This window comes from Pongo abelii, chromosome 9 (genome assembly GCF_028885655.2).
Source record: "Pongo abelii isolate AG06213 chromosome 9, NHGRI_mPonAbe1-v2.0_pri, whole genome shotgun sequence".
NCBI classification, from domain to species: domain Eukaryota; kingdom Metazoa; phylum Chordata; class Mammalia; order Primates; family Hominidae; genus Pongo; species Pongo abelii.
The window spans coordinates 34453757-34476635 of NC_071994.2; the positions used below are offsets into that span (position 1 = coordinate 34453757).

Consider the following 22879-nt stretch of genomic DNA (forward strand, 5'->3'; position numbering starts at 1 on the left):
GTGGTGGCAGGCACCTGTAATCCCAGCTACTCGGGAGGCTGAGGCAGGAGAAGCGCTTGAACCCGGGAGGCGGAGGTTGCAGTGAGCCGAGATCACTCCACTGCACTCCAGCCTGGGCGACAGAGCGAGACTCTGTCTAAAAAAATAAAATAAAATAAAATAAAATATTAATGTCATTGCTGCAATCTGCCACTTCACTTTGCTTTTGAAAATAAGTGACAACCCTTAAGTCATTTATGGGAACGTTTACGATCACTGCACTTCTTTTAGAAAGAAAATGTGAATATTCCACGGAGTCTTCTGCTTACATTAATTGAGATCCTCGAATTGATGATTATTGGTTATTTTGCTTTAGTTGTGATAAATTCCTATGGCTCTCTTTGTTTTATACCTTGAAGAAAAAACCTATACTGAAATATCCCAACCTGAGAATCAGCAAATACGCTGTGGATGGAGTTTCCTCTGTAGTCCTTCACTGGTGTCTTCTCTCAGCCATTTCGTCGGCCAATTTGAGTCTTTACAACTCTCCCTGGTTTCAGGGTTGCCTTGGGGGTAGTTGTTAAGTTTTGGAAAATTAGATTCCCCACTTTGATGCTTTATAAAGTGTGTTAATGCAGCTTGAGAAAACGTTTTAATTTCCATACGGCTTCAGGAAGTCCATCGTAGTGTCAGGAAGGAAGCGAATGACAGATTTTTAAATTCCGAGTGTCCACCAGGCGGCAGCATAGGGTTTTTAGTTTCTTTCTCTCTGGCCATGTATCCCGTAATAACTGTACAGGTGCGGTGGTAGTGTTATTCTAATAGTAATAGATATCACATGTGGAATTCTTATTACACGCCAGGGGCTGGAAATTATCTCATTTAATCCTAAAAAAACAAATCCCAAACCCTGTACCGTAGGTATTCCCAGTATTCTTACACTTCATGGGAAAACCATGGGAAAGAGATTAAATAACAATGCAAGGCTGATTACACAGCCGACAAGTGGTGGAGCTAGAATTGAAACTCAGTTGCTTAACCACTACTTCATGCTAACCAAATTAAAGTTATTGCAAGTTTGATCAAACTGTGAAGGATGCTATAGTTAAGATGAGAAGTCTGATTGTGAGTTTTCTGAAGGAGGTGAAAATTGGGCACTGTTATTTATATAGTGTACCTCAAGACAGTTGGAGGTACACCGTTTCCAAAAGGCAGTATTTCCTAAATTGTGTTCCAGGGAGCACTACTCCTGTGAGGTGCTTCAATAAAAAAAGGTTTCTGTGGCCAAAAATACTCTTGGAATTCATTTAAGGACTCTAAAATGTCCTGCAGTAAAGGAACTTGTTTAACCTAACTTTTTTTGAACTCACAGCATTCTTAAACTTCTCTGATTACAGCCGACATTAGTCAATACTTAGCTTTACCATATGAGTAAATACTTACACGTGAGTCAATACTTACCTTTACCATAAGCAGTGTACACTTATGTTTTTTATTTTATTTTTTACTAGTCTAGCCTTTCATTAAAAAAAAATTCTGGTCAAGACACATTACATTGATTTTTTGACTCATGAATGAGTCACAGTCTACAGTTTTACTGTACTTGACCATGGGGTCCTATTTTTTTGTGCTGTGCTTATTAATGGAACACACTTTGGGAAATTGTGTTAGGGCTATAGTTGAAAGAAGTCATTGATGCAATGGTAAATGTCTTTGTTGATGGATTATGTTCTTTTATCAGTCCTGGTAACAGTTGAATGAGAACAGTGGTGGGGATTTTGTGTGTGTGTGTGGTTTTTTTTTTTTGAGACAGGGTCTGGCTCTGTTGTCCAGGCTGTAGTACAGTGGCGTGATCTTGGCTCACTGCACCCTCCACCTCCTGGGCTCAAGTGATCCATCACCTCAGCCTCCTGAATAGCTGGGACTACAGGAGCACACTACCGCAACTGGATACTTTTTGATTTTGTTTTTCGGTAGAGGTGGGATTTCACCATGTTGCTGAGTCTGGTCTTGAGGTCTTGACCTCCTGAGCTCGAGCAATTGCACTGCCTCGGCCTCCCAAAGTCCTGGGATTGTAGGCATTAGCCACCACGCCTGGCTGAGAACAGTGTTCCTTTAATTGGGAAATTATTCTTTACAATCAGTTTAGGCCACTAGTGAAGGAAGAACATATAACAATTTTGTAGATTAGAATTTTCCAAAGTATGTTCTTTAGAATACATGTTCCCCAGAATATTAGCTTTGTCTTATGAATTATGAAAAAAAGTGTTTCAAGATCAAGGTAAACTTGAGAAATATGGATTAAAGTTAAACAGGCTCTAACAAAGCTAATGGGACTGCTTATCTCTGAAATGGGGAGTTAGTGTATGGGATTTCCCAGATTTATTTGGCTGTGGAACCTGTTTTTAGAAATGTATCTTGTGGGCCTTGTGCCCCTTAGAACATACTTTGGGAAATAATCATGTAGATAATTAAGGCAGAAATGTTTTTGTTGTAATGTACATTTAGGTGAAAATTTTTATTGTAAATTATTGATGTCATTTTCCTAATTCATTTATTTGCTAATATTGACATGACAGAGAAACACATCAGGAAGTCATTCAGCTTTCTTAATTTCCTGATGACCCATGGAAATTTTCTGTTAGTAACAAGAAAAAGCTTTATGAAATTTTCTGGCACTGATTAATTTCATATAAAACTAAAACTTATTTTCAGTTAAGTTCAATGAGCAGTACATTTCTAGCTGTGTTGGAATCAACTTTTATTAAGCTATTTTGGCAATTCTTGTTTCATATTTGAAAAAAATTGAAGTTTAGTGTAGTTAAAAGTTGTGTTTTATAAAATCCTTAAAGCATTTTGCTACATTTTATTTATAAGGTGGCCCAAATTAGTGTTTATGTACTTGTTCCAAAGGTCTCTGGTATGTTGCCTTAGATTGGTTGAATTTATAGTACATTTAGTAGCTTATTTTATGTTATAGTTTCATAATGATCTTTATGGAGATAATATCTAATTCTCTCAATCTCTTTGCACATATACAATTCATGTTTTAACTGTTTCTAAATTTCTAAAATTTATATATATAATCTTCCCTCTGTTTCTTAAGGAGAAATTTGGTAAAGATTTTAGTATGAACAGAGAATGTTTTACTCATAATAGTGTAAATATTTTAGGAAACTAAAAGTGGTTTTTGTAATTTTATATAATGTATAGCAATTTAATAAAATGTTTATCAAGTATTCACTATGCTCTCAAGGTTTTTCCCTACTTGGAGGTTAATAAGCCTTCTTCAAACATGAAACTGTTAATGAAAAAATAACCTTATTTATGGGCAGTATTATAAATGGATAAAATAAAGTGCAAAATTATGTGGAATAGACAATAACAGAATGGGGCAATATACACAATAAAGTGCTAACCATATGATCTGACAATAAGTATAGTTCAGAAAAGGAGAAATTGGTGTGAATGGGATTTGTAAGAAAATCTTCAGAGGAGATGGAATTTGATCTGATTTTAAAATATGTTTAAACAGAGAATATATGGCAAGGCATTTGGTATAATAGAGCAGAATATGGGATGGTATTAGTTCAGCCTCCTTAACATGACATAAAAGACCCCCTAAGACTTGCCTGCTTCTCAAGCCTCATCTCATCTTCTCTCAGCCTTACCTGTTAGACTTCAATCTCCCTACACTACTTTTAGTTCCTCATTTAAAATGATGTTTCTTCCATCTCTGCCTTTACTTATGCTGTTTTTCCCTCTAAAATACACTTATCTAATTTTTCATTTTACTAATGTCTTGTCTTTTAAGATTTTAAATCTCAGCCCAGAAGTCAGCTTCCTCAGGCTGACTGACCTTCCCAAGCCACCCCTGATTTTCTCATGCTGGGTGTCCGTCTTCACACATGATCACATTGTATTATAATTATTTTGTATATCCGTATCTCTCTACTAGAGTTCCTTGAGAAGAAGGTGTCTGTATTTATTTTTTGTCGAGACAGGGTCTCATTCTGTCACACAGGCTGGAGTGTAGTGGCATGATCATAGCTAGCTGTAGCCTTGACCTCCCTGGCTCAAGTGATCCTCCCACCTCAGCCTCCTGAGTAGCTGAGACTACAGGTGTGCACCACCACGCCTAGCAAATTTTTCTGTTTTTTTTTGTAGAGATGTGGGTCTCACTATGTTGTCTAGGCTAATCTCGAACACTTGGCCTCAAGCGATCCTCCTGCCTTAGCCTCCCAAAGTGCTGGGATTACAGGACTGAGCCAACACCTCCAGCCTGGGTGTCTGTATTTTTAAAAAAATCATTACGTTTTGAATATAGAAGAGACTCAATAAATGTTTGTTAAATGAATGAATACATTTTTCTTTGTTTCCTTTATTTGCTTACATTAATATTTTCAGGATTTAAGTTTCTTCTTAGTTCTGGTATTTTGAAATTTATTTAACAAGGTCAGGTTTACACTTGATTTTATAACTGATCTCTTTGGAAACTCAGTGATTTTTGTACTGTGGCCCTTTCCCCTTATCCTTCACTGTACTCACTAAGAATGAGAGGAGTATTATTCCCTTTTTTTCCCCTAAGGCTAAGCATTTAATCTTTATGTTTCTAAAAATCCTTCTCCATTAACTGTTTTTGGAATTATAAGTAGCCTAAAATCTCATCTCCATAGGTTAATTAGATCAGAATTTGACAGCTAGAATTGCACTAGATACTATCTTATCTAATTTGCTGTTGAAATTATAACTATTTTTGCAATGGGATAGCATGTTTAAAAATTAGCAATATAAAAATTAAACTTAGTTTAGCATTCTTATTTTAGAGGTAAAGTGAATGAGGCTTGGGCACCATGACTTTGAACTCTTCGAACACTTATAGCACCCTTTTTTGTTTATCTACCATGTCTTTTGTATTATGCCTGGTGTTACCATGCCTTGAGTTAAACTAATTTGTATAAGTGCTTTATCCATTTTTCTAGTTGTAAATACCTGGAGATTAAGATTAATTTGGCCAAGCGCAGTAGCTCATGCCTGTAATCCCAGCACTGGGAGGCTGAGATGGGAGGACCGCTTGAGCCCAGACTAGCCTGAGACCCCATCCCTACAAAAAATACAAAAATTAGCTGGGTGTTGTGGCATGTGCCTGCAGTCCCAGCTACTTGGAAGGCTGAGGTGGGAGGATCTCATGAGCTCCGGAGGTCGGGGCTGCAGTGAGCTGTGATCACACCACTGCACTCCAGCCTTCATGACAGAGCAAGACCCTGTCTCAAAAAAAAAAAAAAAAAGATTTGTACCATCAAATTTGTACCATCTGTAGTTCCTTAAACAGAAAGATTTATCGAATTACATCGTTATTCTTTATTGTCTGTATATGAGAAGTCTAATTAATTTTTAAAAATCCATATATGGATACTCTTCCTTTATTGCTCTTCTCTAGTCTTTCTAGCTTTGTGATATCCTTCTAAAAGTTTATCTATCACAGTTATAGGAAGCACTCTGATTGTACATGCTGCCTTCTTTGATTCATGGTTTTCAAGTATCCTTCTCTTGCCTTTTCCAAAGGATATGAGTGATCTATTCAATTAAGTATAATATTCAATGCAACAAAAATTAATTTAGTGCCTGCCTTTTGTAAATTATTATATCTGGCAGTATGAGAATACAAAAGTGTGGAAGACTTGGCCATTGGTCAAGGAATTTGCAGTATAATGGATAAGGCAACTTTTGCTACTACAAGCTAGAATCTGATGAGTGTAAATGTAATCAGTTCCAGCTTGGCACTTGTGCTATATGGGACATAAAAGATCTTTCAGTTCTTTACTTTTGGGGGGTATACCTTAGGAAATGTAATAGTTATAATTTTATTAGATTATAAAAGGTCCTGATGGAGTAAGGAGGTTCTCAATGAATCTTGTAGCAATCCCAGATCATATAATTCATGTTTCTATGTTTTTAGATCATATTTTGATTGTTCTGTATCTTTTTTACTCTACACATACACCAGCTTGTGTATAATTAATGGGTATAATTTTTCACACAAAGATTCACTTTTTGTGACAAATGCCATCCATATTTTACATTTACATACTAAATTAATAATTATGTGTGAAGGAGACAGGCTTATAGGACAAATTTGCCATTCTTTTCAAGTTATAAGAGTACTCACAAGAATAAAAGACAATATGATGAAACCAACTTATGTGATATTTAAGAAAAAAGCAACTTGAAACTTATGGTTCTTTACCAAATAATTTTTTTGGGAAAAATGTTTTAGTTACTGAAAAATCAAAAATTTTTTATATTTGTAAATATAAAAAAGACAGTTGTGTTTATATTCTTCGAATGTTTTAGCTAATGTCAAAGCCTACTGGTTGTTATTATGTGAAATGATAGTGTGAAATTGATGCTGTTATAGTATAACAATAAGGACGTGACTCATGTATTTTATGTACACATGCATTCAACTGTAGTGACAAATGGCTTCATGCTGTGTGATTAAATGCATATTAGCGTTTGCCCTAGGCATTTGGTTATTACCATCTTTACTTCATTACATTACCACACTGTATGGCCATATAATTTATAAGATAATACACATCACTTTGTTGCTGATAGGAATTATTCTGTTTTATGGATGGTGTCCTTTAATTTTGCCTTTCATGGATTATAAAATTGGTTAATATCTGCTGAAGTGAATCACTGGAGAAGCAAATAAAGATGTTGGCCTCAGGTCACGGTGTCATTTGTGATACCGACAAAATCTTACAGGCTCATTTATCCCTGTACATGATTGATAACAGCATGGGTTAAATGGAGAAAGCTTTGCTTCCATTAAAGGATCATCATGAATGAAGACCTCCCACTTAAAAGTCAGGCATGATGAGAAGACAAGAGACTATCTACAGGTAAAATTAAATAACTTAAATAATTTAAGTAGAATGACAGTGTAATTTGTCCATTCTGTGTTATTACTCTGACCCCTATCAGGATTATAGGCTAACTTACTTTCCACTGTAGAGTATTTAAGATGTAATTTTTAATAAATACTTCCAAAGACATAAAAGCCTTTATATCTCTTAAATTGTGAAAAATATAGATTTTTATTATGTACTTTTGAAAAAAAGCATTTAGAAAAGCTTGTAATATATAAAATAAATAATATGATGAATGCTCAGATGATGCTTTAAGCATTTTATAATATTATATTGGCCTTATTTTAAAATATATTTTAATAATGAAATATTTATTAATAACAAGTATGTTATAAATATAAATAATATATTTATTGTATATTATAATTATATAATAAATACTTGAGTATTATAAATAACAGATTTATTGTTATAAATTACTATAAATAAATGAACTACTTACAAAAGTTCATTAGTAACTATTTGATGCCAAATGTTAAAAATAAAGATTCAGTAAGCATTTCTTATTGGCAGCCCTTCTGTATGGAATCACTGTTTGAGTTTATTCAAATTGTGTTTCAGGATAGGGGAAGGCGTATGCATTTTTAGATATTTCTGTAATAAAAGCAGTACTGAAGTGTAAGAATATTTTGATCTGTTAAAAGTAAAATATGGGTGAAGCTTCAAATTAAATATTAAATGTCTTTTTAAAATGACAAAAACAGCATGTTTTATACATGTAAGCATTTACATTTTTTCTTCACTGGTTTCTGAACCCTCATGTAAAACCAGGTCTTTACATATGTTACCTTAATTTAATCATCACATCCTGTGAAATAAGTATCATTATCCCTGGTATTAATAGATGAGGAAACTGAAACCTCACCTGTGTGAGAAGTCACACAGCTAGTAAGAGGAGATAGAATTTTAATCCATATCTGTTGTGGATTCTGTTATAGGAATCTACAAAAATGCATATTTCTTTTTCAAAAGCACATAACAAAAATCTGTACTTTACCACAAAACTTCAAAACTGGTGCACTTCTGCTAGGCATGGTGGCTCATGCCTGTAATCCTAGCACTTTGGAGGCTGAGGCAGGAGGATTGCTTGAGCCTAGGAGTTCAAGACTAGCCTGGGTAACACAGTGAGAGCCTGTCTCTAAAAAAATAAAAAAATTCACTGGGTATAGTGACACATGCCTACAGTCCCAGCTACTTGGGAGGCTGAGGTGGCAGGGTCACTTGAGCCCTGGAGGTCAAATCTTCAGTGAGCTGTGATCACGCCACTGCATTCCAGCCTGGGTGACAGAGTGAGATCCTGTGTCCAAAAAAATAAAAAATAAATAAATAAATAAAAGAAAAACTGGTGCATTTCTCACCTTGTCAAGCTGTCTATAACAGCATTGTAAAACTTTTTTTGACAGTGATCCACTGTAAGAAATACATTTCACATTGTAATCTGGTATACTTATATGTATTTACATTTACATAAAATTAAAACAAGAGTTTTATAAAACTTACCATATGTGAGGAGATTGCTGGTCTATTCTAGTTTAATCTACACTGTTCTATTCTTTTTTTTTTCCTGAGATGGAGTCTCGCTTTGTCGCCCAGGCTGGAGTATAGTAGTGCTGTCTCAGCTCACTGCAACCACTGCCTCCCGGGTTCAAGCGATTCTCCTGCCTCAGCCTCCCAAGTAGCTGGGATTACAGGCGCCCATCACCACGCCTGTCTAATTTTTAGTAGAGATGGGGTTTCACCATGTTGGCCAGGCTGGTCTTGAACTCCTGACCTCAAATGATCCACCTGCCTTGGCCTCCCAAAGTGCTGGGATTACAGGAATGAGCCACCATGCCCAGCCTGTTCTGTTCTATCATTATAAGAAACTAAACTGATTTCATATATCTTAGTCTAAGGGTTGGTTCTGTACCAACTTAAAACATATACAATAAAATTTACTCCTCCATTATAGAAGTCATTTACACTCCTTATAGAAAAGGAGAATGAAGAGGACAAAATCATTTATACTTTTCTTAAAATAAAGTTTGTTCAGAAAAAGAGATCTCTCCTGCCATTTCTTCCTTTTCAGAGCAATTACTTCAAGCTATTTTAGCTGATTCTTTAGACATTTACTTCCATATCTTTAAATAGTATGTTTGTAAATGATACTTCTTGATTTTCCAGTTTTACACATTATCTAATGCCTTCCCATAATGGAAACTAAGGATTTAACTTTCTTTTGTCTTTTGCTCTAACTTCTACTTCTTCACATCCTCTATAAACGGTTGTAGCATACTCTTGATTATATCAGCAGAGTAATAACGTAATCATAAATGTGGTTCACAGCTGAACTATTGTAATATTCTGTGACTATTTTTCCTTATCACCTTGGATTGTCTTATTTTTCCCCATTGCTTTCTTTTTTTTTTGAGACGGACTTTCACTCTTGTTGCTCAGGCTGGAGTGCAATGGCGTGATCTTGGCTCACCAAAACTCTGCCTCCCAGGTTCAAGCGATTCTCCTGACTCAGCCTCCTGAGTAGCTGGGATTACAGGCATGCACCACCACACCCGGCTAATTTTGTATCTTTTAGTAGAGACGGGGTTTCTCCATGTTGGTCAGGCTCGTCTCGAACTCCCGACCTTAGGTGATCTGCCCACCTTGGCCTCCCAAAGTGCTGAGATTATAGGCGTGGGCCACTGTGCCTGGCCTGCTTTCTTTTTAATGTATTAATTACTAATTCAACTCCAGACTTCTCTCAGTTACCTAAAACTTTTATTAGTAACTTAAAAACAGTTGATAATTATTAATATCATTGTGTTGAGGAAGTTGCCGCCAGAGCCTATTAAACCACTTTAATCTGGACTGGTTGCTCTCTGTCTTCGTACAGGTGTCCTCTTGCTGTCCTCCTTCACCATGCTAGGGTTCCTTTCCTCTCTTTCTTGCATAGGATTGCTATAGAATAAATGTTTATATCTCCCCCAAATTCATACGTTGAAACCTAATCCCCAGTGTGGTAGTATTTGGTGGGGCCTTTGGGAGGTGATTACATCATGAAGGCAGAGTCCTCTTGAGTGGGATTAGCACCCTAAGACCCCAGAAAAAAAAAATAAATAAATAAAAAGGCCTTAGAGTTTCCTCACCCCTTCCACCATGTGAGGACACAGGAAGCAGGACCTTCCCAGACACTGAATCTGCTAGTACTTTGATCTAGGACTCCCCAGCTTCCAGAACTGTGAGAAATAAATTTCTGTTATTTATAAGCCACCCAGTCTGATATTTTGTTATAGTCATCTGAACAGATTAAGACAAGGATCTGCTGTTTCCTGGATCCCACACCTTTCTCTTCTTTAGAGAAATCCTTAAGGAGCTTCCTGAGAAAGGGTGCATAGAAGGTAAATTGTTTTGGATACCGCATATCTGAAAATATCTTCTATCTTCACTGTTGACATGGCTGTTAAAATTCCAATCTGGTAATCATTTTCCCTTTAAACTGAGGGCTTAGTTCCTTTATTCTAGCTTCCATTATGGATATTGAAAATTCCAGTGTAATTCTTGATCTTTTTTATGATTTTTTTTTCCTTTCTGGAAGCATATAGGATCTTTTCATTTCCTCTAGTGTTCTGTTATTTCACCAATGATGTGTCTTGGTGCTGGCACTTGATGGGCTCTTTTAATATGTGAAGTTATATTTTTTAATTCTGGGAAAATTGATTTAGAAACTTTTTGATGATTTCTTCTCCAATTTCTTTGTTCACTCTTTCTGGGACTTTTAGGGTACAGTTATTGGGACTTCTGGATTAATCCTCTAATTTTCTAATCTTTGTTTCTTCGATTTTCTATTTCTTTGGCTTTTTGCTTCTTTTTGCAAGACTTCTTTAACTTTGTCTTCTAATCCTTTTATTGGATTTTTCATTTCCACTATCTTAATTTTTAAAAGAACTGTTTCTGTGAAGCATCTTTTTTTCATCAACGTAATATACACTCTTATCTCTTCATAAGAAAGTTGATGCTGTACTGAACATTATGGATAAGAAAATAATTTTTAAAAGAGTGTTAGTAATATTTCTTTTGAAAGAGTTTCGTTTGCTTAATGTTTGCTTCCTCTGAATTGGTTTTTAAAATTTCAGTTTGTTTTAATCTTTGTCTTTTAAATTAGACACTTTCCCTTAAAAATCTACTGGTTTTTCACTCTTTGCTCTGTATTTAAGAATGGGGCACCAGAAAGTGAACTGGAGGTTATGTATGCATGGATATAGCCTATTGATTATGGTCTTCATCTTAGGGTTACCTGACTAGAACATTTTGTGAGGAAACTCCTGTTATCATATTATTTGTGTCTTTTCTCTTAGTCTGGTCAAATTCCCTAGAACAGTGGTCCCCAACTTTTTGGCACCAGGAATTGGTTTTGTGGAAGACTATTTTTCCACAGACTGGGCCTGGGGGAGGATGGTTTCAGGATGATTCAGGCACATTACAACTTATTGTGCACTTTATTTCTATTATTTTTACATTGTGATATGTAATGAAATAATTATACAACTCACCATAACGTAGAGTCAGTGGGAGCCCTGAACTTGTTTTCCTGCAACTATGCCATCCCATCTGGGGGTGATGGGAGACAGTGACAGATCATCATGCATTAGATTCTCATAAGGAGCATGCAACCTAGATCCCTCTCATGCAGAGTTCACAACAGGGTTTGCACTCCTATGAGAATCTAATGCTGCCCCTGATCTGATAGGAGGCAGCTCAGGTGGAAATGCGAACAATGGGGAATGGCTGTAAATACAGACGAAGCTTCACTTGCTCTCGTGCCGTTGCTCACCTCTTGCTGCGTGGCCTGGGGTGTTCCTAACAGGCCACGGACCAGTATCAGTTTGTGGCCTGGGGGTTGGGGACTCCTGCCTTAGAAAATGCACACTTCCTTCCAATCTGCTGCCTCAAGAGCTATCTGGCTGTTAGCAGCTGTTGGAGCTGTGGAGAAGGAAGACTGGTGGGTATCTCAACATTTAATATACACATTTTTCCATATAGTAGCCACCCCTGACCCTTTCTCAACTGCACCTGGTATCCCAATAAACTCATTCCAGAGGCTCAGTTTTGTCATCATCAGAACAACTTCCAATCTTCTGCCCAGGTCAGAGAGGGTTCTGCCTAACCAGAAAGTGAGAGGGAATCTGTGGGTCTTCTTAAACACACTTTCAAGTAATCATCCTATTTTTGGTTTCACCTTTACCTTCACCTTTAGAGGTACCTGGTATCAGCAGACTCTGTTGGCAGAGGAGGGGAGAAAGAGGAGAGAGTGATGTAAATCAAATTGCTTCTCAGTTTTCCTAGCTTTCTCAGGTGTGATAAATATTTCTACTTTTTTATCTGTCTGCCAAAAAACAGAGTTTTATTGTTTTTGTCTTAGATACCATTCTGTTTGTTCTAAGGCTTATGCCTTAAATCACCCACTGTCATTTTAGTGGAGTGGAACTAAATACCTCTGTTCAATCCACTATCTTTAATTAGAAGACTCTGAGTCCTGTTTTTATTATGATTGATGTTTCTAACAAAATGTTAACATAAATATTTTCTGTTATAAACTCCACAAACACTTTTTCTTTTGAGACTGGGTCTCACTGTGTTGCCCAGGCTGGAATGCAGTGGCATGATCTTGGCTCACTGCAACCTCCGCCTTCTGGGCTCAAGCAATCCTCCTACCTTAGCCTCCCGAGTAGCTGGGACTGCAGGCATGCACCACCACACCTGGGTAACTTTTTAAACTTTTTGTAGAGATGGGGTCTTGCCATGTTGCCCAGGCTGGGCACAAACTTTTGAGAGGCACTATAATATAGTGGTTAAGAGTACAACCCTGGAACCAGATTGCTGGGTTCATGTCCTGGTTCCACCTTCCTGTATATCCTTGGGCAAGTTACTTAATCTCTCTATGCCTTAGCTTTCTCATTTAGAAATGAAAATGGTAACAGTAAACATCTCATAAAGTTGTTTGGAGAACTAAATATGAAGTGTTAGAAGACAGTTTTGCATGTATTAAGTGCTCAACAAACATTAGCTGTTATTATTTAAGTGGCTACATATATTCAATTAGATAGTGATAACTGAATTGGCTATTTTTCTATTACTGAATATTTAGGTTGTTTCCAACTTTTCTTTCTTGTTTTTTATTAGTAAATATTTGGTTGTAAACATCTATTAACATAAAACTTTTTCTGCATTTAGGATTTTTTTCTTTTGAATAGATTCTTAGAAGTTGAGTCAGCATAGAATAGTTTATGACTTTTGAGACATTCTAAATTGTTTTTTGAAAGGATTGCTTCCATTTACATTTCTACCAGAACTATTTGAATGCCTCTTTTACAATTTTTTTTCTTTTTACTAGCACAGTACTCTTATTTTTAAAAAACCTCTGCTAATTTTATAGGTAAATATGTTATTTTATTTATTTATTATTATTATTATTTTTTGAGACAGAGCCTTCCTGTGTTGCCCAGGCTGGAGTGCAGTGGTGCAATCTTGGCTCACTGCAACCTCTGCCTCCCGGGTTCGAGTGATTCTCATGCCTCAGCCTCCCTTGTAGCTGGGATTACAGGCATGTGCCATCACACCTAGCTAATTTTTGTATTTTTAGTAGAGATGGGGTTTCGCCATGTTGACCAGGCTCGTTTCGAACTCCTGGCCTCAAGTGATCTGCCTGCCTCAGCCTCCCAAAGTGCTGAGGTTACAGGCGTGAGTCACCGCACCCGACCTCATGTTATTCCAACATATACTTTTTTTAAGATTACCATTGAGGTGTTCACTTTTAATCCAAATAAAAAAGTGATTATTTTTATTTTGTATTTTAGCAAATTTAGAGATGTATGGTAAGCTGTTATGGAAAGCTCTTGTTTATTAACCTACATACCTTCTTCCCCTTTCCTGATAACAGTACCTCACATTTCCTTAAGTAGTCCTCCTCACTTTCTCAGGCATGTGATATTTTTGAGATTAACCTGGATTGACCTCACTTCTAGCTCCAAAGATTACTCTTGTTGAACTGTGCGTCCGTCATTCTCCTAAGCTTATTAATTGGTTCAGGAATGGGAAGGTAATCCAAGTAGGCCTAAATGGGAACTTTAGGACTCTTGTCAGGACACAAACTCTCTTTTTCTTGCTGGAAAAAGGAACAAGGAAGTATTTAGCCCCAGTAGCTGCCTATAGCCTTTTGGCATTATGAATTGACAACCTATTGAGAATGTAGCCAGTATTGAGGTAGCATAGGCAAACATTAAAAGATAACAATCCAGGTGCTGGTCACATTGCTGGCCTGAAGTCAAACTTAATTTTAGACTTTTTAGTCAAATAAGCCAATACATTTACTTTTTGTCTTAAAGCCAGCTTAAGTTGTGTTTTCTGTATTTGGAACTGAAAGTACCCTACTCACTGAATTAGCAGAAATGGTTAGAAAAGTGCTTCCTCCTTTTTTTTTTTTTTGCCCCACATGAAGGCATAATTAGAAAATGATAACATAGTATTTGTATAGTGCAGAGAGGCAAGTGGACAAAACTGCTCTTCACAGGTTGCAACCAGCCCTAGGTGTTTTGGTCTTCCCAGGCTGTGCCTAGCAATTTGCAGTAATGAGAGAATCAATGACTATTAATACCTGTAACATATTCATGGAACATGAATACTTGTAATGTATTCATGGAACATTGTCCTAGCACATCAGTTGGAACACTGGCCCAGAGATTATTTACTTAAGACCATAGGATTGATTACCATATGCTTTGCTTGTTTGCTCCTTCCGTAACACTCATAACTCCAGTTATACATTTTTAAAGTTTACCAAATGGAGAAATACTTAATCTTCTTAATTACTTGTCCTGGTTCATATTTTGGGAATATTTGCACATTTTTGGGTATTTAGCATCCGTTTTCTCTGATTTTTTTTTTTTTTTTTGAGAGGAAGTCTCGCTCTTGTCCCCCAGGCTGGAGTGCAATGGCATGATCTCAGCTCACTGCAAGGTTCAAGCAATTCTCCTGCCTCAGCCTCCTAAGTAGCTGGGATTACAGGTGCCTGCCACCATGTCCGGCTCATTTTTGTATTTTTAGTAGAGACAGGGTTTCACCATGTTGGCCAGGCTGGTCACGAACTCCTGACCTCAGGTGATCCGCCTGCCTCAGCCTCCCAAAGTGCTGGGATTACAGGCATAAGCCACCACTCCCGGCCTTCCCTGATTCTTAATACAAAAGATTACAACTGGCCTCAAGTTTCTCAGTTCCATTGTTAAGGCCAGATTACAGTGCTCACAGTTTTGCCTAGTTCTTTAACTCAGCATTTGATAAATTAAACAAGAAAACAAAAAGATATTTTTCTAGACAAGATTTAAATTTCCAGTACATATTTTAAAAACATCCAGTGACCAAATGAGCATTTGCATGCTCATGTTAATGTGTTTCAGTGATTGTCACACTTTAATAATTTGTTAAAACACAGGATTGCTGGGCCTTAACCCCATTTTCTGACTCAGTAGATCTGAGAAAGGTTTGAGAATGTGCATTTCTAACAAGGTCTTAAGTGTTGCTGATATTGTTGGTCCAGGAACTGCACTTTGAAAACCACTTATTTATTTCATAATAATATGAAATGTTTTTGTTGTTGTTTTAACATGTTTTTATTATTAAGCAGATAAGTAATATGGTTTTCTGCTGTCAACATAAAGAGATACTATTCCCAGATTCCAAAGATATTTGGCAAATGATTTTGAATATAGAGTATTTAAGATAAATAGTGTATATATAGCGAGAAACACATACCAAGTCACATAACAAATGCACTTTAAAGTGTATTTCTGATAAATGAGTAACATTTTGACACTGATGTCCCATAGAAAATAGAAGGAACAGTTTGATGAAAATAATTAAGCCTTCTTTATTAATAAAAATCACAAATACAAATGTAGCAAACTTCTTAAATCACCACCTTAAATCTCTTTTGTAATATGTTGGAATATGAGTAATAGATAAGATCTATTCAAATAAATATACCTTTCTTATAAAGTATTAGTAATGTTTAAAGTATTATTATAAGTAATAATAACTTCTAAAAAGTCTCAATAGTATAGAAAGTGAAATCTGACATAGTTGTAGATTTTTCCTGTATTTTCTTCAGAATTATTTATTAATTTACCCTGTTAGGGTTGTTAATCCAGCTAAAAATCTATTGTAAGCCTTCAACAGTGCTGATCTTTTAAAATATGAGCCTGTATTTTTGCATTAAACTTAACATTTATTGTCAGATTAGGAAACAGTTTTAGAAAAACTGGTTTTTATTTCTTCAAGGTTACACAGTGATGGCTGGGTGTGGTGGCTCACATCTATAATCCCAGCACTTTGGGAGGCTGAGGTGGACAGATCACTTGAGGTCAGGAGTTCAAGACTAGCATGGCCAACATGGCAAAACCCCATCTTTACTACAAACACAAAAATTAGCCAGGTGTGGTGGCACATGCCTATGTCCCAGCTACTTGGGAGGCTGAGGCAGGAGAATCACTTGAACACAGGAGGTGGAGGTTGCAGTGAGCTGAGATCTGAGATTGCACCATTGCACTCCAGCCTGGGTGACAGAGGAAGACTCCGCTCAAAAAAAAAAAAAAAAAAGAAAGAAAAAAAAAAGGTTACATACAGAAAGTAGTCAAGTTTTTTCTCAAGTCTAAGACTTCTAAGTTCAATTATATATATATATAAAAATATAAATATATATATATAAATATAAATATATATATATATATTTTTAACCACACTCTGTAGGAAGAAATACTCTATAAACCTCAGAGAAGCAATTTGAGGATCAAAGGAAAAATATAAGGGAAATTGCTTTGTTAGGTAAGGGGTTGTATATATACATATGTATATAAATATATGCTGTGGAGTTGGGGGAGTGAATGAAAGAAGAGTAAAACAGTTCTTGCCTTTCAGAAACATCCCATTGGAGAGGCATATTGAACATACAAAGAATTGGAGAATTCTTGTTAAACTATAGTGTTGAATTTAAGCACACAACATGGATTTAGAAAATGGAAGGGTTATTGTGGTTTAGAATAGCCAGGGAAGGGTTCCTGGAGAAAAGAGGCCTTGAAATGGGCATAAAAGATGGATAGATAAGTGGAGTGAGTAAAAAATTATTCTAGGTAAGAGGTGAAAATGAGCACAGATTAGTAGGAGACAGTAAGGAAACTGTAATAGACGAAGTCTTTTGGGGGTAGAAGATTAAAGCTGAAAAGGGGGGTGAAACTAGAAAGCGGGGAACCCTGAAATATTAGGCACAGGAATTTGGGCTTGATTTGTATACAAAAAGAACTCTCTTGAGTTTGGAAATTGATGAGGTTTAGGTGATGTTTTGCAAAATAATTCTGGAGAAAATATGCACAATAGATTGAAGTGGGAGAGAAGATTAAATAAAGGGATAACAGGAAAAGGTGATTATAATTCATGTCTGAGGTAATGAGGGTCTGACTAGATTGATAGCAGTAGGAGTAGTGGTGCAGAATGAATCTAAGAGCAAATTAGAAGGAAGAACAAACAGGTCCATTTAGAGATTAGATTTAGGTGATGAAGGAGAAAGTGAAAGTGACAGTGTAGTTGACAGAGAAAGTGAACAAGAGGTGGAGAAGCAGAGAGAGAGAAAGAGAAAGATGTCAAAGATTTTGTGAATGTTCATTGGAGATTAAAATAGAATACATGATACTACTGACCGCAATGAAATTAAAAAGATTTGAGAGAGAAGAAAAAGTACAAATTTTGGTTTGTTAAATCTGATGTGAAAAAATGCAAGTGAGTACTTTAGAAATTGCTGAAGATGAATTGGGAGTCTTTCACATGGCAGTTGTGTGACAGAACTTTGGAGCTGGAAGTAAATTAAGAGATAAAATAATAAAGTAGGTACAAAAAGGGCAAAGCATGTGAAAACATAGCTACCTATTAACAGATTTGTTAATATTAAAGGATTCCCAATCTGTTGCTCTTTGAATGAAGCAGAGGTCACTAACTAAGTACCCTCAGGGACTAGGTGAGATAAATTTATTTAATATTCAACTAATATTTATTTAATCTCATGTATTATGCTATATCTGGTCATGTCCTAGGTGCTGAAGACACAGCATGGCCAAAGTAGGAGAGATTTTGACCTCACAAAGCTAGTATTTTAAAGGAGGAAGTATAATAAATAAAATTAACACATAATCAACAAAATTTAAGATAATTTAGGATAATGGTAAGTGCTCTGGAGAAAATAAAACAGGATAGATAATATGCTAAAGAGTGCTTAGGTGTGGTGCTTACTGAAGAAGTAACATTTGACCTGAGACTGCAGAAACATAAAGGAAATTCTGTATAAAGATATGGATATAGAGCATTCCAGCCAGAAGGAACAGCAAGCCTATAGGCCTTAAAGCTGGAATAAATTTGGTATATTTTTGAACTGAAAGATTTATTCAGTGTCTATTGTGTGCCAAATATTTTGCTAGGCTCTGGGGGATACAACAGTGGCTAAAGTGGCAACACTGGCTCCCAAAGCTGAGTGGCAAAGAAATCTACATTTGATGCACCATCTGGTAGATAGTTCTGTTGGTAAATTGATGTATTTAATGTAAATGATAAACTATATAAACATATAATTTTTAAAATGTTATTTTTTCCTCATATTTTTTGTCAGAGTATTTAAGGCCTAGATAGATATCACTTTTTCCTTAACACTCTCCTTAAAACCTTCCTGTGGACAGAATTAATTGCTTTGTCATTTGTATTTTTTATAGGTACTTTGTACATGTTTCTGTTCTAGTGCTTATCACACTGTTGGTTTCCATGTCTGTCTCTCCAACCAGATAGTGAACTCTATCCTGAAAAACTTGCATTGTGCTGTACATATGCTAGGAAGCTAATCAATGTTTCTTTAATCAACTGCTCTATGAAATTATAAGAAATAATAAATCATTGTTTTACATAATTAAGTTGGGAATTATTTGTTATACAGCCATAGATTCAATGTTTTTAATTTTTTAAATTCTGCTGTCCACATTGTTTCTTTTCTCCAAATTCCTTTTCTTATATTTGCTTTTCATCTCTTCCATGGTTTTCTGAAATGCCATCATGTATTCTTGAGGACCAATGTTATTCAAGGTGTTCTATGCACTAGAGTTTATATAATTAAATAGGAGGTGAGTTTTGAAATCCTTTTTAGAACTTTAAATTAAACATGATAGATTGACCACATCCATTTATTTTTCTCACATTCATTAAAATACATAAAAAGGGTTTTAACACAGAGACAAGAGAGAATAGACAATGATTTAATAGAATCTGTCAGAAAGCAAATAGAGGAGCATTGTGACTGACTTACCTGCACATTGCGCACATGTACCATAAAACCTAAAGTATAATAATAATAATAATAATAATAAAAAAAAAAAAAAAAAAGAAAAAAAAAAAGTTCAGAAGTTTGCTTAGCACTTGGAAACAACAGGTACTTTGTAAGGCAGGAATAAGACTTGGGAATAAAAAGGGAGACTTGTTGAAAATATATCTATAGAGTACTTGAACCTTTCCAGGTCTCCTTCCCTGCAGAAGATGAGAAGTTTGTGTGCTGGAAAAATGGATCTATGGCAATTCTAGTTAGGAGTACACCAGATAAAGCAGGGGAAAGGGATGAGGCATGGGGCTGAAAATGAAAATTAAGTAAAAATCTACTCATTGAACTGTGGAATCCTTACCTTCTACTATCATCTTCTATCAGAAGGCATACTGCCAGATAAAACCCCCTACCCTCTTCTCTTAAACTTCAGGACAAGAAAATGGAGAGTTCTCTGGGGAAAATGAAATACCTGAGAGAAAACATGTCTACATATTGACATTAGTGAGGTGAACCCCTAATGAAAAATCTGTTTTGTTACCTGATCACCCAGTAGTGAAACCTATCAATCAATAAGCCCTCCCTCAGTGCTTCTATTCTTTTTTTTTTTTTTTTTTAGACAGCATCTTGCTCTGTTACCCAAGCTAGAGGGCAGCAATGCGATCATAGCTCACTGTTACCTCGAACTCCTGGGCTCAAGTGGTTCTCCAACTTCAGCCTCCCAAGGAGCTGGGAGATGTGTGCCACCATGTCTGACTTCGTGTGTGTGTGTGTGTGTGTGTGTGTGTGTGTGTGTGTGTGTGTGAAGATGGGGGTCTCACTGTATTTCCCAGGCTGGTCTTGAACTCCTGGATTCAAGTGATCCTCCTGCCTCAACCTTCCAAAGTTCTGAGATTACAGGTGTGAGCCACCACTCGTGGCCCCATTCAATTTTTAATGTATCATTCCACTTTTTAAAAATAGCTTTTTCATTGAGGTGTAGTTTCCCTACCATATGGTTGACTCATTCAAAGTGTGCACTTCAATAATTTTTAGTATATTCACAGTTGTTTATCCATCACCACAGTCAATTTTAGAACATTTTAATACCTCAAAAAGAAACCCCATACTCATTAGCAGTCATTCACTATTCCCCTGCAATCCTGCTTCAAGCCCCCAACCTAAGCAAATACAGATCTACTTTATGTCCTGTGGATTTGCTTATTCTGGACATTTTATATATGTTGAATCATTAAATATGTGGCCTTTTGTGATTGACTTCTTTCATTTAGTGTAACATTTTCAAGGTTTATCCATGTTGTTGCATGTGTCATTACTTCATCCCTTCTTATTGTGGACTAACATTCTGTTTTATAGATAGGCTACATTTTATTTATCCATTCACCAGTTGATAGACATTTGAGTTGTTTCCATTTTTTGGCTATTATGAATAATGCTGTTATGAATGTTTATATGTAGTGTTCTCTTGGGAATCTAAATGGAATTGCTGAGTCATATGGTAACTTTATGTTTAACCTTTTGAGGAACTACCTAGGTTGTTTTCTGGTTGCACCATTTTATATTCCCACCAGCAGTTTATGAAGGTTCCAATTTCTCACATCCTTGTCAACACTTGTTATTATTTGTCTTTTTGATTATAGTGTGTCATTCTATTTTCAAACTTATAGTTCAAATAATAGAATAACTAACACCTTTATAACCTTACCTAGATTTCACCAGTTATTAAAAATCTGCTACATTTGTTTTATCTCTTTATATACCTCTCTTTCCTGAACCTGTTGAAAGTAACTTGTAAGCATCATGATACTTTGCTCTGAGATACTTGAAGCTTGTATCTCCTTAAACAAGGACAAGTGTGTTCTGCTTTATAGCCATCTAAGAAATCTAGTATTGATTCAGGAATATTATCTCAATATACTATACTCAATATTCAAATTTCCTCATTTTTCCTCCAAATGCCCTCAATAGCTATTTGTTTTTTCTATCTAGGATCTAATTACAGTTCCCACATTGCATTTGGTAGTCATGTCTCTTTGTTGTCCTTTAATCTAGAACAGTCCCCCTGCTTTTGTTTTTTATAATATTGACTAATGCATTACTTATAAATATAAACAGACAGCTGGGGAATCATCTGACATTTGAGAAAACCGTGAAAGAGATGAAAACCAAATGGGAGAAAAGGAACTTGGAGAAAAGAGACAATGTAGAGAGCAGAATAAAAAAAATTAAACTAAAAATATTGAATCTGTGGCTGCATAGTAAGTCACCTTCAACTTAATGGTTTAAAATAACAGTGATTTATTATTTCTCATAATTTTGTGAGTTTGTTGCGATGTTTTTCTGCTGGTCTTGCCTAGGCTCTGTTGCAACTGCACCTGAGTTTGTAGATTGTTGTAGGGGTTAGCCCCAGCTGGGACATTTGGGATGGCTGGGCCTCCTCTCTCCATGTAGTCTTTGATTCTGAACTTCTTGTTCTTTGTATGACATGGCATGGCAGATTCAGAGCAACATTTTCAAAGAGCAAAGACTTCAAGGCCTATTGACCAAAACAAATTGTAAGGCAATCCTAGTGGAGACATAGATTTCATCTCTGGAAGGGAGAAGTAACCCTATCACATTTCAAATGAGATGATGGGAGGAATTTGTCACCATTAAGCAATTTATCAGTTTACCTCTTTTACATTTCTCACACAAGCAAAACATGTTTATCTTCGTCCCAAGACTTCCAAAAATCTCAACCCCAAACAGTATTGGGCTCAAAGTCCAGCGTTACTTGATCTGCATCGGTTTGAATGTGGTTCATGCTCTTTGGCTGCAGCTTGTCAAGTGTAGCTCCTCTTGATCCAGAGATCTATGGACTAAAAAATTATTTGCCTCTCACACATTCAATACATAGTGGTGAGACAGGGACATGATAATCACAGTACATGCTTTCATTCAAAAAGGGGAGGAATAGTGGCATTTAGCAGTCACTAGTTCATGGCATTTCTGAAATGCAAGTGGGCACAAGTTATCAGGGGCATGGGATGTTTCTTGATTAGGTCTCCATTCTGCAACCCGGGAGTGGTCCCCTAGTACATTGTTTTCATCTTGGCCATACCTCTGGATTCTTGGCTTAGCTGTTTGAAAGGCCTTTCCTTTTCCATAAAACATGGCCTCTGTTTGCAAATGGGTGGTTGTTTTAGTCTTGTTTTCTGCTCATTGTTCTTTGATGGTCCAAAGGCCTCTTCATTTTTAACTGTGTCAGTCCCTTTTAGTCCAAGCTGGCAGTGCTGCTGCCAGTACAATTTTTAAAAAACTGAAACCAAACAAACACAAAACTTTCTGGGGTTTCTATGAATCTTTTCTCCAAAGCCAATCTTTTTAGGACTGATTTCTCCTACCTTGGGCATGTCAGGATGCTCTAAGATAACGCCCTTGAGATCCTTATATAAGGCTGCCTTGAATTTTTCCATGGTCTTAAAATGTTCTTAACATTCTTACCTGTGTTTTGATATTTATTTGAGCTATTTCTTACTGTGAAAACTTTTGTTGATTGGATGTTAAATGATTTTATTTTCCAACTCAGCACATCTTGGGCCTTTTTGTATAGTAT

The 22879-nt window shown here is 36.2% G+C and overlaps 1 protein-coding gene across 1 annotated transcript in view; it reads left to right on the top strand.

The window, feature by feature from the left end:
• Positions 1–22879, top strand: part of CCDC73 (coiled-coil domain containing 73) — a 186272-nt gene that overhangs the window by 1168 nt on the left and 162225 nt on the right. The gene's annotated exons all lie outside the window — the stretch shown is intronic.